The 18,354-nt window shown below is 48.6% G+C and overlaps 1 protein-coding gene across 2 annotated transcripts in view; it reads right to left on the bottom strand.

Moving 5' to 3' along the window:
- The window catches only part of LOC144331131 (uncharacterized), a 53,186-nt gene that overhangs the window by 33,528 nt on the left and 1,304 nt on the right, over window positions 1-18,354 (bottom strand). The gene's annotated exons all lie outside the window — the stretch shown is intronic.

Here is an 18,354-nt window from a genome sequence, read left to right as displayed (position 1 = left end):
TGGCCCATCCATTGTCATTTCCATTCTTGCCATGTTGTTTGCAGCTGGCTAAATATGCCTTGCAGTTGTAGTATCATGCCTGAGCACCTTTCCTTCATGTGCTGCCCTTCCTGTCCCTGTCTGCCAAACACATCTTTTTTTTTGAGATGGAGTCTCGCTCTGTTGCCCAGGCTGGAGTGCAGTTGGCACGATCTTGGCTCACTGCAACCTCCGCCGCCTGGGTTCAAGGGATTCTCCTGCCTCAGCCTCCCAAGTAGCTGGGATTACAGGCACCCGCCACCATGCCCAGCTAATTTTTGTATTTATAGTAGAGACGGGGTTTCACCATGTTGGCCAGGCTGGTCTCAATCTCCTGACCTCGTGATCTGCCCACCTCAGCCTCCCAAAGTGCTGGGATTACAGGCGTGAGCCACGGTGCCTGGAGCATCCTCTCTTTTTTTAATAGCCCATGGGTATAACTAAATATACCCTCCTTTTTTTTTTTTTTTTTTTTTTTTTTTCTGGAGAGAGAATTTCCCTGTGTCATGCAGGCTGGAATGCAGTGGTGCTATCTTGGCTGTTGGCCAGACTGGTCTCGAACTCCTGACCTCAGGTAATCTGCCTGACTCAGCCTCCCAAAGTGCTGGGATTACAAGCGTGAGCCACCATGCCTGGTCTTATAGCCTCTCTTTTTTTTTGAGACTGAGTTTCGCCCTGTTGCCCAGACTGGAGTGCAGTGGCAGGATCTCTGCTCATTGCAACCTTCACCTCCCAAGCTCAAGTGATTCTCCCGCCTCAGCCTCCTGAGTAGCTGGGATTACAGATGTGCACCACCATGGCCGGCTAATTTTTTGTATTTTTAGTAAAGACGGGGTTTCACCATGTTGGCCAGGCTGGTCTCGAACTCCTAACCTCAGATGATATACCTGCCTCAGCCTCCCAAAGTGCAGGGATTACAGGCGTGAGCCACTGCCCCCAGCCTTATCCTCCATTTTTAAGAATCCATTCACCGGGCGCGGTGGCTCATGCCTGTAATCCCAGCACTTTGGGAGGTGGAGGCGTGCGGATCACGAGGTCAGGAGATCGAGACCATCCTGGCTAACACGGTGAAACCGCGTCTCTATTAAAAATACAAAAAATATTAGCCGGGCATGGTGGCGGGTGCCTGTAGTCCTAGCTACTCAGGAGGCTGAGGCAGGAGAATGGCGTGAACCCAGGAAGCAGAGGTTGCAGTGAGCCGAGACACCACTGCACTCCAGCCTGGGCAACAGAGCAAGACTCCATCTCAAAAAAAAAAAAAAAAAAAAGAATCCATTCAATGCTGAAGCCTTCACGAAGCTCCCCAGGTGAACTGACTCCTGTAACCTCACTGTCCTCTGTTCATACAGCTATCCTTGTACCTACAGCACTTTACAATACTTGCTCATTGTTCATGTCTGTCTCCCTTTCTAGACTGTGAGATTGTTGACTGTTAATTAGTCCCTAGCACAGTGTCTGACACATTACTAGTTCCTTAACAAACATTCGTAGAAAGGAGGGAGAAAGAATGTGTCACAAAATATGAAAGACTAGGGCTGGATCCCCAAACCCCCACCGCTGGAAGAATAGCCCATGCAAAAGCTAAGTGTTTCTTTTGAGTGATGGGTACAATGATTCTTTTTTTTTTTTTCCTTCCTTTCTTTTTTGAGACAGGATCTCCCTCTGTCATCCAGGCTGGAGTGCAGTGGCATGATCATGGTTCACTGCAGCCTTGACCTCCTGGGTCCAAGTGATCCTTTCACTTCAGCCTCCCAAGTAGCTGGGACCACAGGCACATGGCCACAAAAAATAATTTTGTTTATTTTTTGTAGAAATGAGGTCTCACTATGTTGCCCAGGCTGGTCTCAACTCCTGGCCTCAAGTGATCCTCCCTCCTCAGCCTCCCAAAAGAGCTAGGATTACAGGTGTGAACCACCGTACCCAGCTGGTGCAATGACTCTTGATTTTATGCTAACAGAGCCATTGAGGCATTAGTTGGGACTTCACTAATTTAGAGGGAATGACAAGGTGGATAGTTTTATTTTATACCATTTATAAACAAGGGTTCATTAAACTAAAATACTGTGATTGTAAACAAGAGCAAGCATTTCAAGTAAACGTAAACACTTGATGAGTAACACTTTCTATATAAACACTGGATAGACTGAATTAGGAAATATTTTCATCTGTTCATTAAAACATATTTCCCTTAAGACCTACACAGAGGAGCAATTTATTAGCATAGTTCCACTAGATTCCTGAAGGTAATAAAACTGAGTTTCTTTAAATATACTTTGATTCAGACAAACCAGCTCTTGTTAGCTGGACCTAGTCATTCTGAATTAACTATGCTTGAAGTTCTTGGTACTGCAGAGAGCAGAGTGATTCATCTAAATGGTGTATCTTTGTAGCTTGTCTCATAAAATTGCTGGAAATGCAGAGAAATTGACGTTGTTTTGGAGGTGATGGTGGCATCCCTGGTATACTTTGGCCTCTATATTTGAATTTCATAAACCCAGTGGCTTTCTACTTGTAGGGCAGCTGTGGCAGCAGCCTCAACTCTCAACAAGAACTCCTCCTACCTTCCCCTCCTCCAACCCCCAAAAAAGCTACAACCACAAAAGCCCACATCTGTATACATACACATACACATAGAACTTTCCTGTCACATAAGGGTCTTAAATGAAGAAAATGAGAGACTGGTCATGGAGGATTACCCAGTTAGAACAGAAGAAGGATCCTGTGGGGAGGAGACCTTGCTACACACGAGTTCCCCTGCCTATAAGAGCGAGGAGGTGGCCGGGCATGGTGGTTCACACCTGTAATCCCAGCACTTTGGGAGGCCGAGGCGGGTATATCACTTGAGGTCAGGATTTCGAGACCAGCCTGGCCAACATGGTGAAACCCCGTCTCTACTAAAAACACAAAAATTAGCCTGGTGTGGTGACGGGCACCTGCAATCCCAGCTACTTGGGAGGCTGAGGCAGGAGAATCGCTTGAACCCGGGAGGTGGAGGTTGCAGTGAACCAAGATGATGCCACTGCACTCCAGCCTGGGCAATAGAGCAAGACTCCATCTCAAAAAAAAGAGCAAGGAGGCCTTTAGGGATGGACTATGCCCCCAAAGTAGGGTCGCAGGAATTTCTTCTAGCTGTGACTTACAGCTGGAAGTAAAATGTCCTGGTGCTATGGTTTCAAGGAACTAATGAGATTTTGGGAAGAGCTAGGGTGAGTGAAAATAACCTCCTCTCCCCTCTGAGAGCAATGTTGGGCTCCTGGGACAAAGTCAAGCCCTTAACTGAGCCTCCCCAGAGGCCAGGTCACAGCTAGACACATAGGCAGAAGATCTAAGAATTCCAGTAGCTTCCTCCTGCAAAGACCCACAACAGGTTAGTTTGGGAGCCACCACTCCTGAGCTGTGGTTTCCCTTGCCAAGTTAGACTCCTTGGGAAAACTCTAATACCAAGGTGGCCTGACATGCTGCACTAATGGAGAAGGCCAGGAAAGCCTGGATTCTGTGTGTCCTCATTGTGCTCCCTCATCAACACACTCTCACCAGCCTTTGGAATTTCCTTCCTTTGGTTTTCTGCCATTTTTTTCTACTTTTGCTTAGCCTGAGTCTGAGGCTTTCACTGCTCAAACCGCCCTTTCAGGTTGTGTTTAACAGGGCTTAACAAGCACGACCAGGCTGGGCGCGGTGGCTCAGCCTGTAATCCCAACATATTGGGAAGCTGAAGTGGGAGGATTCCTTGAAGCCAGACCAGGCAACATGGTGAGACCCTCTTGTTCCTGGACCAAACTGAGGGTTGGGTTGCTATTTCTTGTGGCCCAATAACGAGATGCAGATGAACTAGGGAGGAAGAGAGTTATTTCTGCAACCGGTTACAGGGCAAAGGCCTGGAAATTATCACCAGACCGACTCAAAATTGCAAAGTTTTCCAGAGCTTATATATGTTCTAAACTATATATCTAGGTGTAAGTGTGCACATTGTGACACAGGAAGGAGGGGAGATAAAGTGGGAAAAGCCTCAGATGGCAACACAGTTCTAGGAAAGTTCAGCCAGGACAAAAGGTCATCCTCAAGCCAAAGCTGCCTGTTAGAGGAGTCCCGGGTTTTGCAGGGATGGCCCTGCATGAGTGCAGGTCTTTGGCGGGGAGCAGCCTGCCTGGCATCAGGAGGTCCAGAGCCCAGCAGCTGCAGCAGTCAGCCCTCTGCTCCTCACAGCAGCAGATCTGAACAGTACCTTTCTATGATTGCCACAATGGGCCTGGAAGAACTGGTTAAATTTCAGGGTGGGAATGATACTTAATGGAGCATACTTTTTAGTCTCTCAAGATCCTTCTTTAAAAAACTGGGGCCATATTGCATCCTCTCAGAGACTCATCCTGCACAAAAGTGCGGCTCTGAGAAGTTCCACTTACAGAAATGGGTTAATCTTGGTTTAATCCAAAGTTTCCCCAACCTATGTGATCACAGAGCTCTTTCTGTATGTGTAAATTATATTAATGACATGTGTAATTATTCAACAAAGCTGTGCTGGCTTAGAAAGTTAAGTTGAGGCCATGCCGTGGAGAGCTTTAACCTGTATGTTACCTGGCATGTGGGTAGATTCATGGAGAGGTTCTGAAGAGAGGAGTCACGCACTCAGAGCTGTGTTCATCTTGCAGTGGGGTAGAGTGGGGATTGGAGTGAGAGGGTGGTCCTCAAAAGTCCTCAAAGTCATGACTGATCAGTCCTTACAGCCATAACCAGCCCTGACGCTGCCTCAGTTTCCAGACATAGGATGTGACTCATTTGAAATATCATTGCTTTACTTCCCACCAAAGCTCTAGGAGAACTCAAATTGGTGGGAGTGATGGTGGGTCACCCAGTATCAAACTGACCAAACTCCTACAGCCAGAAATAATGGCCCTTTGTCCCTCTGGCCTCCTCATCAGCTTCCCTCTGTACTGAGTGTCCAGGCGGCTGCCGGCCAAATTGCCCATGTGACTTTCCCAGGCTTCAGAATGCTCCCTTTCCCTCCTTCCATTGCCTCCCACACCGGCCCCAGAGACACAGGGCAGTCACACAGTAGATTCAGGCAGCCGTGGAATGTGAGTCACGAGACATTCTCATTGGTGACCCAGTGAAAGGTCTTGGAGAAGACCCTCCCTGCTGCCCAATTTACCCTCATTGTGGAAGCTCCTGTCCCCACTACAAATTTAAAAGGAAAGAATTTTGAAGGCAACTCTGTCAATGGATGCAAGTCATGACTGGAATAGTCCAAAGCAGTGGACTCTTTAAATGTTCTATAAATATTATTAGTCACCCTCCATGGGAAAGGCTTTGACAATGAGGAGGCAATATAAGTGGTGGCTCAGAGTATGCACCTCACACTCAGAGACAGCTGGCTTAGATTCTGTCTCCAACTCCTGAAGAACTAGCTATGCATCCCAAGCCAGGCCTGTGCACCCCCATAAGCTTCTGTTTCACACTTAATGGTACCTGTCTCATAGGGTTGTTATGAGAATTAAATAGGCCAGGCGTGGTGGCAGGCGCCTGTAATCCCAGCTACTTGGGAGCCTGAGGTAGAAGACTCATTTGAACCCGGGAGTCAGAAGTTGCAATGAGCTGAGATCATGCCACTGCACCCCAGCCTGGGCGACAGAGCAAGACTCCGTCTCAAGAAAGAAAAAAAAGGTGGGGAGAATTAAATAAAGCACATGAAGTGTTTCGAGCAATGCCTGGAACAGAGGAAGTGCCCTATATGTGTTAGCCGTGACTACTTTGATTGTGTTTATTATTCATGACTAGTGTCATCATTATTAGATATTTGGTGGGTGGTGGGGATAGAGTTGAGTAAGAAACAATTCTTGGCCGGGTGCAGGGGCTCACAATTGTAATCCCAGTACTTTCGGGGGACGAGACGGGCAGATCTCCTGAGGTCAGGAGTTTGAGACCAGCCTGACCAACATGGAGAAACCCCGTCTCTACTAAAAATACAAAATTAGCTGAGTGTGCTGGTGCATGCCTGTAATCCCAGCTACTTGGGAGGCTGAAGCAGGAGAATCACTTGAACCCAGGAGGTGGAGGTTGCGGTGAGCTGAGATCGTGCCATTGCACTCCAGCCTGGGAAACAAGAGTGAAACTCCATCTCAAAAGAGAAAGGAAGGGAGGGAGGAAGGGAGAGGGAGGGAAGGAGGGAGAGGGAGGGAGAGAGGGAGGGAGGGAGGGAGGGAGGATGGAAGGAAGGAAGGAAGGAAGGAAGGAAGGAAGGAAGGAAGGAAGGAAGGAAGGAAGGATTATATTAAAGAACTTGATGGGGAGGGCAGAGTTGTGTTTTTTGTTGTTGTTGTTGTTGTTGTTTTAATATAAAAAAAAAGTGGGCTGGGCATGGTGGCTCATGCCTGTAATCCCAGCACTTTGAGAGGCCGAGGCAGGAGGACCACTTGAGCCCAGGAGTTCAAGACCAGGCTGGACAATACAGAGAGACCCTGTCTCTACAAAAATGAGAAAAATAGCCAGGTATGGTGGTGCACATGCCTGTAGTCCCAGCTACTTGGAAGGCTAAGGTGAGAGGATTGCTTGAGCTTGGGAGGTTAAGGCTGCAGTGAGTCAAGATTGTGCCACTGCATTTGTTTTGAAAAAGAAAAGAAAAGGAAAGAAAAGAAAAGAGAAAAGAAAAAAAAGAAAAAAGAATATAAAAAGGAAAGGAAAGGAAGAAAAGAAAAATGAAAATATTGTGTTAATCATGTTTGCTCAGAGAGAAAGTTAAAAAAAAAAAAAAAGAAAGTATGTAATAAGTGTTATAAGGTAACAAATGCCATAGAATTTCAGAGGAAATAAAATGAACTTGTAGCTGGTAAGACAGAAGAAAACTGTGGCGGGAGTACATTTGAGCTGGGCTTTACAAGGATATCGAGAATTTAACTTAAAACAGTGGGGACAAGGAGGCATTCTAGGTACAGTGAGCATAAGCAATGGCAGTGACACTAAAGAAACCGTGATTTGGGAATTGCTTGTGACCTGAATTGGCACAGGTGGCAGGTGGGAAACACGACTGTGACAGAGGCAGGGTAGGATCATGGTTCCATCACCATTGTGTCGGGGACCTTATCCTGTGGGCAAATGGGAGCCACTGAAGATCCTTGAGCAGGAGCCTCTGCGTTATCCCCACTACTGGGGCTAAGCATTCCCACAGAATGTGCTGAGCTTTTTTTTTTTGAAATGGAGTTTCGCTCTTACTGCTCAGGCTGGAGAGCAATCGCACAATCTCAGCTCACTGCAACCTCCGCCTCCCAGGTTCAAGCGATTCTCCTGCCTCAGCCTCTTGAGTAGCTGGGATTACAGGTGTGCGCCACCATGCCCCGCTAATTTTTTTTTTTTTTTTTTTGAGACGGAGTCTCGCTTTGTTGCCCAGGCTGGAGTGCAGTGGCGTGATCTCGTCTCACTGCAAGCTCCGCATCCCGGGTTCACGCCGTTATCCTGCCTCAGCCTCCGGAGTAGCTGGGACTACAGGCGCCCGCCACCACGCCTGGCTAATTTTTTTGTATTTTTAGTAGAGACATGGTTTCACTGTGTTAGCCAGGATGGTCTCGATCTCCTGACCTTGTGATCCGCCCGCCTTGGCCCCCCAAAGTGCTGGGATTACAGGCGTGAGCCACCGCGCCCGGCCAGATTTTTATATTTTTGGTAGAGACGGGGTTTCATCATGTTGGTCAGGCTGGTTTCGAACTCCTGACCTCAGGTGATCCACGTGCCTTGGCCTCCCAGAGTGCTGGCATTAGAGGGGTGAGCCACCCAGCCCAGCTGTGCTGAGCTTTTTAAAGAAACAGAACAACGTTTCTTTACAAACAGAACTCTGAGCAAGGCCACAGGTTACTGACTGGACAATGAATAGGAAAGCCCTTTTTTTTTTTCTTTTTTGAGACAGGGTCTCACTCTGTCACCCAGGCTGGAGTGCAGTGGCGCGATCTCAGCTCACTGCAACCTTTGCCTCCTGGGCTCGAGCGACCCTCCCACCTCAGCCTCCCAAGTACCTGGGAGCACAGGTGCGTGCCACCACACCGGGCTAATTTTTTTGTATTTTTTGGTAGACATGGAGTTTTGCCATGTTGCCCAGGGTGGCCTCGAACTCCTGAGCTCAAGTGATCTGCCCGCCTCAGCATCCCAAAGTTTTGGGATTACAGGCATGAGCCACTGAGCCTGGCTGGAAAGTCCTTTTTTTTTCCTTTTTTAATTAAGACCGAGTCTGGCTCTTGTTGCCCAGGCTGGAGTGCAATGGCACCATCTTGGCTCACTGCAACCTCCACCTGCTGGGTTCAAGCAATTCTCCTGCCTCAGCCTCCCAAGTAGCTGGGATTACAGGCATGCGCCACCATGCCCAGCTAATGTTTGTATTTTCAGTGGAGATGGGGTTTCACCATGTTGCTCAGGCTGGTCTCAAACCCCTAACCTCAAGTGATCCACCCACCTCTGCTTCCCAAAGTGCTGGTATTACAGGTGTGAGCCACCGTGCCCGGTGGGAAAGTCCTTTTATATCAAACTTTATATCAACTCTGAATGGTTAAACTGGGATATCAGTTGAGAGGAGCTGCATGAAGCTTGTACTTAACTTGTGTCCTGACTGTTGAGCTATAACTCCACTATCTGCTTTAATCATCACATTGTATATTAAAGACTACATCAGGTAGATTAATCTGAATGTCATCTGGAAAGCTGTAGAATATCCCTCCTTTCTCCCAGTCACTTCTGGGATTTGATAGACAGTCTAGATCAGTGGTTTTCATGCTTTAGTGTGGCTAAAAATGGCAACCCGAGGTTGTATACCCAAAAACAGGCATACTGTCCTTTATGCATGATTTAAGGATTTTCACAGGCACTGGCTTGACTTTTGAGCCCTAGCATGCCCCTCACCTCTGGCCGTTGGCCCTAACTCCCCAAAATATGAGTTCGTCTGTTCATTCGTGCTCTTCCTAGTTTTATCCCAGTCTTGTCTGCGCTTCCTTCTCCTTGGTTTGAACTTCCACCGCTGTCCTCCTCACCCCATCCCATTGTGCCCCTCTAGAAGCCTGTGGTGTTGTTAACAAACTACCCTAAGTTCTCAGCTGCACCGCTGAATGCTCTTTCACTCCCCTCACCTTTCCCCGGGGATACTGGAGCCCAGGGAAGACTCCCTCCCACACCCCACGACTGGACTGGGACTGGGAGGGGGCCACTTACTTCACTTGTCACCTCCTATAAGATCACCTGCTTTGAGGTTCATCCCATCAGCTCTGCCATTTTTTTTTTTTTTTTTTTGAGACGGAGTCTCGCTCTGTCGCCCAGGCTGGAGTGCAGTGGCGCGATCTCGGCTCACTGCAAGCTCCGCCTCCCGAGTAGCTGAGACTACAGGCGCCGCCACCAAGCCTGGCTAATTTTTGTATTTTTTAGTAGAGACGGGGTTTCACCGTGTTGGCCAGGATGGTCTCGATCTCCTGACCTCATGATCCGCCCGCCTCGGCCTCCCAAAGTGCTGGGATTACAGGCGTGAGCCACCGCGCCCGGCCAACTCTGGCTTTCTTTACTTGTCATCCTTTATGGCCAACTTCCTGGTCACGCCTCCATGTCTCCTGAAGACTTTGGTACCTGACTCATCATTGTCTCCTCATCTCTTATCCTGGCAACACCCTGGTGACATCAGTACCTCTGTCAATAACCTGTGCCGACCCCACCACTGTTTGCTGGGTGTGTGTGGGGTGCATAGCTTCAACATCTTAGCCTCAGCTACAGCCCTGATCACCTCAGCTCCACTGGCCTTCACTTCACTCCACGCTTCCATAGCTGCTCACCACCTTGAATGTGCCATGGCAAAACCTTGCTTCCCTGTGTCCCACATTCCAACCATAACCCCAGCTTGCAGTCCTCTCTCTCTTTCTCATTTCATCCTAACATGCTTCAATCACAGGAAGATTCTCAGTCCCTAGCCCCAGTATTGCTCTTCAACCTAGGCAAGAAGAGCCCCTCCCCTGGGCCTCATGCTTTGGAGGCCCTCCCCAGGTCTCATGTTTTGGAGGGCCCCTGCCCTGGGTCTCAGGCTTTGGAGGGCCCCACCCAGTCTCATGCTTTGTAGCCCGCCCCCCAGTCTCATGCTTTGGAGGGCCTCTTGGGTCTCATGCTTTGGAAGACCTCACCAGAACCCTTCTCACGTTGTGTCCATTCCTATGAGGTGAGGAGCCTGCAGGGCCTAGAGAACATGCCCACCAGAGCCCACGCCCGCCCTCTCCATATCCAGACCAAACTCAGAATACAGGAGACCTCAGAATTCTTGTTTCAAACCATCCTGAGCCTGCTTCTGGGGCCTGCATGGACTTTCCCCCAGGGTCCCTCCTCCAGAAGATGGACTGAACTGCCAGTGACACACCCCTAAGCCCTTGGGGTGGTCAAACAGAGTATGTACGTGATGGGGAGAGAGCTTGGATGTGCAGGCTGGGGTGTGCCCCTTCCAGTGTGGGACAGAGGCCAGGGGCAGGAAGAGAAGGAGTGTGTGTCTAGGGCTGGCTCTCCCTGCATGACCTCATCTGGTGCAGGCAGGAGGAGGACTGAGTCCTAATAAGGGAACTTCCAAGTTTGCCTGGCTGGATTTCAGAATCTCTGTGGACCTGTGACTCCTGGGTACTTCCTGTTTCCCCCTTTTTGAACAGGGGTGTCTGTAGTGGTTATGCTGTGCCTATCCCACCACTTGTGTTGATATCTCTTTAGTTCACAGGTCTTCAGATGGAGAGGAACTGCTGGACTCAAGGAACTACATCCAAGGAGCCTCATGCGGCTACTGTGAAGGCTGGGATCTGGGGGAGGTTTTGGGAGGGAGTATGTTTTGCATGTGGGAGGAATGAAAGTAAATGTGACCATGGCGTAGGCTGTGAGGATTTAAATAATATCCACAAATTGACACTCCTTTCAAAAGATAGGCTGTGGGGGCCTGGTGCAGTGGTTCACTCCTGTAATCCCAGCACTTTGGGAGGCTGAGGTGGGTGGATCAAGAGGTCAGGAGTTCAAGACCAGCCTGGCCAAGATGGTGAAACCCCATCTCTACTAAAAATACAAAAAATTAGTAGGGCATGGCGGCGGGTGCCTGTAATCCCAGCTACTCAGGAGGCTGAGAGCAGAGAACTGCTTGAACCCAGGAGGCGGAGGTTGCAGTGAGATTGCGCCACCATACTCCAGCCTGGGCGACAGGGCGAGACTCCATCTCAAAAAACAAACAAACAAAAAAAACAAACAAAAGATAGGCTGTGGGGATTTAAAGAATATCCACAAATTCTTTGACACTCCATTCAAGAGAGAGAGCCTAATTTCCCTCCTCTTGAGTGTGGTCTGGTCTTACTAACTCACTTCTAACAAACAGAATAAGGCAGAAATGATAGTGCGATTTCTGAGGCTGGATCATATAAGACATTGTGGCTTCAGTGTCTCTCTCAGATCACTTGCTCTGAGAGAAGCCAGCGGCCATGTCACAAGGACACCCAAGAGGCCATGGAGAAGCTCACATAGCAAGGAACTGAGGCCTCCTGCCAAAAGCCACATGAGGGTGCCATCCTAAAAGCAGGTCCTTGAGTGCCGTTAACCCTTCAGATGATTGCAGCCCCAGCCAGCATCTCAACTGCAACCCCCTGAGGGGCCCCGAGCCAGAACCACCCAGATAAGCCAGTCCCTAATTTTTGACCCACAGAAACTTTCAGATAATAGAATGCTTGTTTTAGGCCATTAAATTTGGGGGCAATTTGTTACACAGTAATAGCAGCTAATGCTGCTATTTCTTTTATTTATTATTATTATTATTGAATACAAGGTTTTGCTCTCTCGCCCAGGCTGGAGTGCAATGGCACAACCATAGCTCACTGTGACCTCAAACTCCTGGGATCAAGCGATCCTTCCCACCTCAACCTCCCGAGTAGCTGGGACTACAGGCACACACCACTGTGCCCAGCTAATTTTCTGTTTTTTGCAGAAATGAGATCTTGCCATGTTGCTCAGGCTGGTCTCAAACTCCTGGGCTCAAGTGATCCTCCTGCCTTGGCCTCCCAAAGTGCTGGGATTGTTGGTGTGAGCCACTGCGTCCGGCCCTAATGCTCTCTGCCTTTGCCTCACTTGACCTCTCCTCAGTTTGTGACACTGTTGAGCGCTCCCTTCTCTACCCAGTGCTCTCTTCTTCTGGTTTCCACAGAAGTGCTCCTCCTGAGTTCTCTTTTTATTATCCTCCTGGCTAGTTTTTGTCAGTTCTCTTCATTAGCTCCTCCTCTGCTTCTTGCCCCTAAAAGACTAATGCTCCTGGCGGGGTGCGGTGGCTCCTACCTGTAATCCCCGCACTTCGGAAGGCCAAGGCAGCTGGATCACAAGGTCAGGAGTTCAAGACCAGCCTGGAGAACATAGTGAAACTCTGGCTCTACTAAAAATACAAAAAAATTAGCCGGGTATGGTGGCACATGCCTGTAGTCCCAGCTACTCGGGAGGCTGAGGCAGAGGTTGCAGTGAGCCAAGACCATACCACTGCACTCCAGCCTGGGTGACAGAGTGAGACTGTCTCAAAAAAAAAAAAAAAAAAAGAAGACTAATGCCCATGGCCTCGTCCTTTAGGCTGTTAGTGTCTTTATTCCTATCCCATATCTCACTGACTTAAACCACACCCATAGTTAGTCATAATTAAAACTAACTTTTACACCCATGCTTCTGAGCCAGACCTCTCTCCAAAGCTTCATAACTGCCTATTGGACAACTGCATTGCAATGTGGACCTGGCTTCTCATATTCATCCAAAATGGAATCATGGTCTTCACCCTCACACCTGCCCCTCTTCCTGCAGACCTTCCCACAGTGGCTGGAACCTTTGTCCTCCCCATTGCTCAAATCAGAAATGTTGCTCCCAGCTACCCTAGACTTGTCCTCACTTGCTGCTTTCAGGACCTTCAGTATTTGGCTCCAACCAACATCTTTAGTCTAATTTCTCAACTTTTTCGATAGCTTGTTCCAGCTTTACTTAATGACTTGTGGTTTCCCCCAGGCCCTGTGGTACGCACCTGTAGTCCCAGCTACTCATGAGGCTGAGGCAGGAGAATTGCTTGGGAGTTTGAGAACAGCCTGGGCAATGCAGGGGGACCCTGTCTCAAAAACAAACAAACAAAAAGAAAACTAGCCGGGTGCAGTGGCTCACACCTGTAATCCCAGCACTTTGGGAGGCCAAGGCGGGCAGATCACCCGAGGTCAGGAGTTTGAGACCAGCCTGGCCAACATGGCGAAACCCCATCTCTACTAAAAATACAAAAATTAGCCGGGTGTGGTGACACGTGCTTGTAATCCCAGCTACTCAGGAAGCTGAGGCAGGAGAATTGCTTGAACTCGGGAGGCAGAGATTGCAGTGAGCCAAGATTGTGCTACTGCACTCCAGTCTGGGTGACAGAGTGGGACTCTGTCTCAGACAAAAACAAAAACAAAAGCAAATCAAAAGCAAAAAATAAATACGTGGTTTCCAAACAATTCTTGCCACTTCAAGCACTCCTATGATTTTGCACATCCTCTTTCTAGAATTTTGCCTTCCCATCCTCCATCTGTTGGCTTTCTAATTTTGTTAAGTCCTGCTTTCAAACTTCAGTGCAAGTAGCTCCTCCATCTGACTGTGCCCACGGTTCTCTGTATTTACATCTTAAAACTGTACTTGCAGCCTGTAATCCCAGTACTTTGGGAGGCCGAGACAGGCGGATCATGAGGTCAGGAGATCGAGACCATCCTGGCTGACACGGTGAAACCCCGTCTCTACTAAAAAATACAAAAAACTAGCCGGGCGAGGTGGCGGGCGCCTGTAGTCCCAGCTACTCGGGAGGCTGAGGCAGGAGAATGGCGTGAACCCGGGATGTGGAGCTTGCAGTGAGCCGAGATCTGGCCACTGCACTCCAGCCTGGGCGGCAGAGCGAGACTCCGTCTCAAAAAAAAAAAAAAAAAAAAAAAAACTGTACTTGCAGAAGCCGAGTGTGGTGGCTCACACTTGTGATCCAGCTACTTGGGAGGCTGAAATGGGAGGATTGCTTGAGGTCAGGAGTTCAAGACCAGCCTGGGCAATATAGCAAGACCCTGTTCCCCCACAAAAAAACTGTACTTGTGACATCTTGAGCTTGTCTTTCCCATTCCCCATCCTTTGTTGGGGCCAATTCTCCATGGTGTTTCTACCCATCTTATGGCAGCTTTTGTCTCAGACTATCTTTCCAGGATGTTTACTTAGCAAACAGCCTTGGAAGATAATATCTCTCTCTGGGGCAGAAAACAGATTTTATTTCCTGAGCAGTATAATAATGTCCCCCTCAGGGATTGTGAACCCTGAAAATTTGAGAAATTTGAGAATTTAGAAAGTTTATTTTGCCAGGTCAGGCACAGTAGCTCACGCTTACAATCCTAGAACTTTGGGAGGCCGAGGTGGGTGGATCACCTGAGGTCAGGAGTTCGAGACCAGTCTAGCCAACATGGTGAAACCCCATCTCTACTAAAAATACAGAAATCAGCTGGGTATGATGGCAGGCGCCTGTAACCCCAGCTACTTGGGAGGCTGACGCAGGAGAATCACTTGAACCTGGTAGACGGAGGGTGCAGTGAGTTGAGATTGTGCCACTTCACTCCAGTGTGGGCAAAAGAGTGAAACTCTATCTCCTCTGTCTCAAAAAAAAAAAAAAAAAAAAAAAAAAAAAAAAAAAAAATTGCCAGGCGTGGTGGCTCATGCCTGTAATCCCAGCACTTTGAGAGGCCAAAGCGGGCAGATCACCTGAGGTCAGGAGTTCGAAAGCAACCTGGCCAACATGGTAAAACCCTGTCTGTACTAAAAATACAAAAATTAGCCGGGCGTGGTGGTGGCGCGCCTGTAATCCCAGCTACTCAGGAGGCTGAGGCTGGAGAATCGCTTGAACCCAGGAGGCAGAGTTTGCAGAGAGCAGAGATCGCACCATTGCACTGCAGCCTGGGCAGCAAGAGCGAAACTCAGTCTTAAAAAGAAAAAAAAGGCCGGGCGCGGTGGCTCAAGCCTGTAATCCCAGCACTTTGGGAGGCCGAGACGGGCGGATCACAAGGTCAGGAGATCGAGACCATCCTGGCTAACATGGTGAAACCCCGTCTCTACTAAAAATACAAAAAAAAACTAGCCGGGCGAGGTGGCGGGCGCCTGTAGTCCCAGCTACTCCGGAGGCTGAGGCAGGAGAATGGCGTGAACCCGGGAGGCGGAGCTTGCAGTGAGCTGAGACCCGGCCACTGCACTCCAGCCTGGGCGACAGAGCGAGACTCCGTCTCAAAAAAAAAAAAAGTTTATTTTGCCAAGGTTGAGGACACTTAACCTTGACACAGCCTCAGGAGGTCTTGATGACGTGTAACCAAGGTGGTCAGAGCACAGTTTGGTTTTATACATTTTAGGGAGATATGAGACATCAATCAACATACGTAAAATGAACATTGGTTCGGTCAAGAAAGGCAGGACAACTCAAAGTGGCCAGGAAAGGCGGGACAACTCAAAGTGGGGAGAGGGCTTCCAGGTCACAGGTAGGTGAGAGACAAATGGTTGCACTGAGTTTCTGATTAGCCTCTCCAAAGAAGGCAATCAGATATGCATTTATCTCAGTGAGCGGAAGGATGACTTTGAACAGAATGCGAGGCAGGTCTGCCCTAAGCAATTCCCAGCTTGACTTTTCCCTTTAGCTTAATGATCTTAGGGGCCCAAGATACTTTCCTTTCATAGGATGAAGGTTGGGCAGATTTGTTAGCAGCTCCTTCTAAGACAGGTGGTTTTATAAGCTTAGGGTTCCTTGGCTGGGACACCAATGCATGGTGTGCACAGCATCCACCTAACCTGCTCTGCATCACTCCTGAGGGATGCAGAGGACAGCAGAAATTGAGGCAAAACACGAAGCTTATGCTGCCTGCTGTGTCACAGGTAAGAGAGTCTTTTGTCCTTGACCCACAAGTCTCATGTCTTCTGCTAGCATCTGTGAGCCTCTGAAACTATGGCAGGCTAACTTGTTAGTGTGCAAGTAGGGTAAAATTTTGGACCTTCCCCTGTTCTTGACACCTTTACACACACTTGACTGTAAGTGCCTTGAGAGTAGGGACTGTGTCTCAATGGACTTTGCTTACCCCGTGGATGACACAAAGTAGTTGCTTGTGGTAGGTAGTAACTGCCTACTAATGCAGCTTTGGTCTAAAGGACTTTGGATGTAAGCACTCAGATTTATTTACTAAATCCAGCTCTGGAAAATACTGCCATTATTCCCCTGTTTGGCCACAGATGTTCTTCCCCTGGTCCTTAGGTATTGTGTACATTCCTTGGGTTTGCAGAAGGTGAAGCCTCAGAGAAAGTGAAGTTCAGGGGGCTACAAATTGCTACAGATAATTCACATTGTGAATAAGCCCTGCTGCAGGTAGTGGAGGTGACTCATTTATCAGACTGGGTGTTTCGGAGAGGTAGTGTGCTGTGGTGCAGTTAGGATGGAAATGCCGGTCTTTGTTATTAGCCTCACAATAACATCAAACATACCAGACCATTTCCCAGAAGAGCCAAAATGATTGCAAACCGACCTGAGCTCGAATGAAGGAATGAATGAGGGCTTCTGGTGACTGATCTCTTAGAAGTAAATTCTGCTAACCTTTGCAACATAAGCCCAGTCATGACCAGGCAAGACAGCTGGCTGGGCTTGCTCATGGGAGGGAAATCTTCCAGGCTGCAGCTTTAACCTGGGTTTTGAACTGTGGAAGCCCATCTAGCCATCCTTTTCTGGTTTAGGAGGAGGGTAGAACCTTGAGAGCATTTGAGCAGACATCGCTTTCAGAGCTAGAGAAAGTCAAGGGGGAAAAGGCTTTGCTCAGAGACTATGGCTGATAGCTACTAAAGATCACTTCGTTTCATTTGTCATTTTATAAATTAAAAAACTGAGGTAGGCCGAGTGCGGTGGCTCACGCCTGTAATCCCAGCACCCTGGAAGGCTGCGGCAGGCAGATCACAAGGTCAGGAGATCGAGACCATACTGGCTAACACGGTGAAACCTCATCTCTACTAAAAATACAAAAACCTAGCGGGGCGTGGTAGCGGGCGCCTGTGGTCCCAGCCACTCTGGAGGCTGAGGCAGGAGAATGGCGTGAACCCGGGAGGCAGAGCTTGCAGTGAGCCGAGAGAGCACCACTGCACTCCAGCCTGGGTGACAGAGCGAGACTCCATCTCAAAAACAAAAACCAAACAAACAAACAAAAAAAACCCAAAAAACCAAAAACAAAACAAAAACTGAGGTAGACTGGCTAAATTACTGAGATAGATGACTGCTCTATATCATTAGACTGCTCATTCTTTTTTTCTTCCTTTGGTTCTGTTAAAAGAAAAAACTACAACAAATTTAGTTTACACATCTTAATTGGCTTTTAGTTCCAATTCTACAATTGGGCAACGCTTCATTCTATAAAATGGAATGAATGTTCCAATGAGAAGAGGAAGTTGATATTACAGACAGAAAAGGGCCAAGGAAAGCAGAAACAAAACGTGGATTAGTCGGTAGAAAGTCACTTTTCTTGTAAAGGTTAAACAACATGGGACTTCTTTACGTCAGCTAAAACTGGCCTGTTTGGGGATTTTTGTTTGAGACAGGGTCTTGCTCCAGTGGGCAGGCTGGAGTGCAGTAGTGGCCCCATCTAACCTTACTACAGCCTCAACCTCCCAGGCTCAAGCAATCCTCCCTCCTCAGCTTCCCAAGGAGCTGGGACTACAGGCGCCTACCACCACGCCCGGCATTTTTTTTTTTTTTTTTTTTTTTGGTAGAGACAGGGTATCCCTGTGCCTAAGCTGGTCTGGAACTCCTGAGCTCAGGCGATCCGCCCACCTTGGCATCCAAAAGTGCTGGTATTTCAGATGTGAGCCACCGCGCCCAGCCTGTTTGGGGATCTGGTTAGCATCTGTTTCTCTCCTGATTTTTTGCAAATATCCTAGCTTTGGCGTGGTAGTTTGGAGCTTCAGCATGAACCACCCCATTTTGGTTTGGTTTGATGCGCCTAATGCAGGAGCTCAGTCTAAACTAACGGCTTCCTATAGTTTATCTAACATTTTATCTAACAGCTCTGTCACCCTTCCTGCACACCCGGGGAACTTGGGTGTGCAGCATTCTAACGCCTGCTCAGGATGATACCACATTTTCTCCAGGCCCATAATCCAGAGGAAGCTGGACCCGGAGCGGGCGGGCTTGTCTCGCCAAGCTCCGGCTCCGTGCGGGTGTGAGGCAGTGCCATGCCTGAGTGGGGAGGAGCCGCGGAAGAGAAAGCCTAAGGCGGAGTGGAAATGGGTGGGGCACGCTGCGACCTGCTCACATTTGTTCAGGGAGAGGCAGTCCCGAAA

The sequence above is a fragment of the Macaca mulatta genome, chromosome 9 (genome assembly GCF_049350105.2).
Source record: "Macaca mulatta isolate MMU2019108-1 chromosome 9, T2T-MMU8v2.0, whole genome shotgun sequence".
NCBI lineage: Eukaryota > Metazoa > Chordata > Mammalia > Primates > Cercopithecidae > Macaca > Macaca mulatta.
This window is presented reverse-complemented; position numbering and strand designations above follow the sequence as displayed.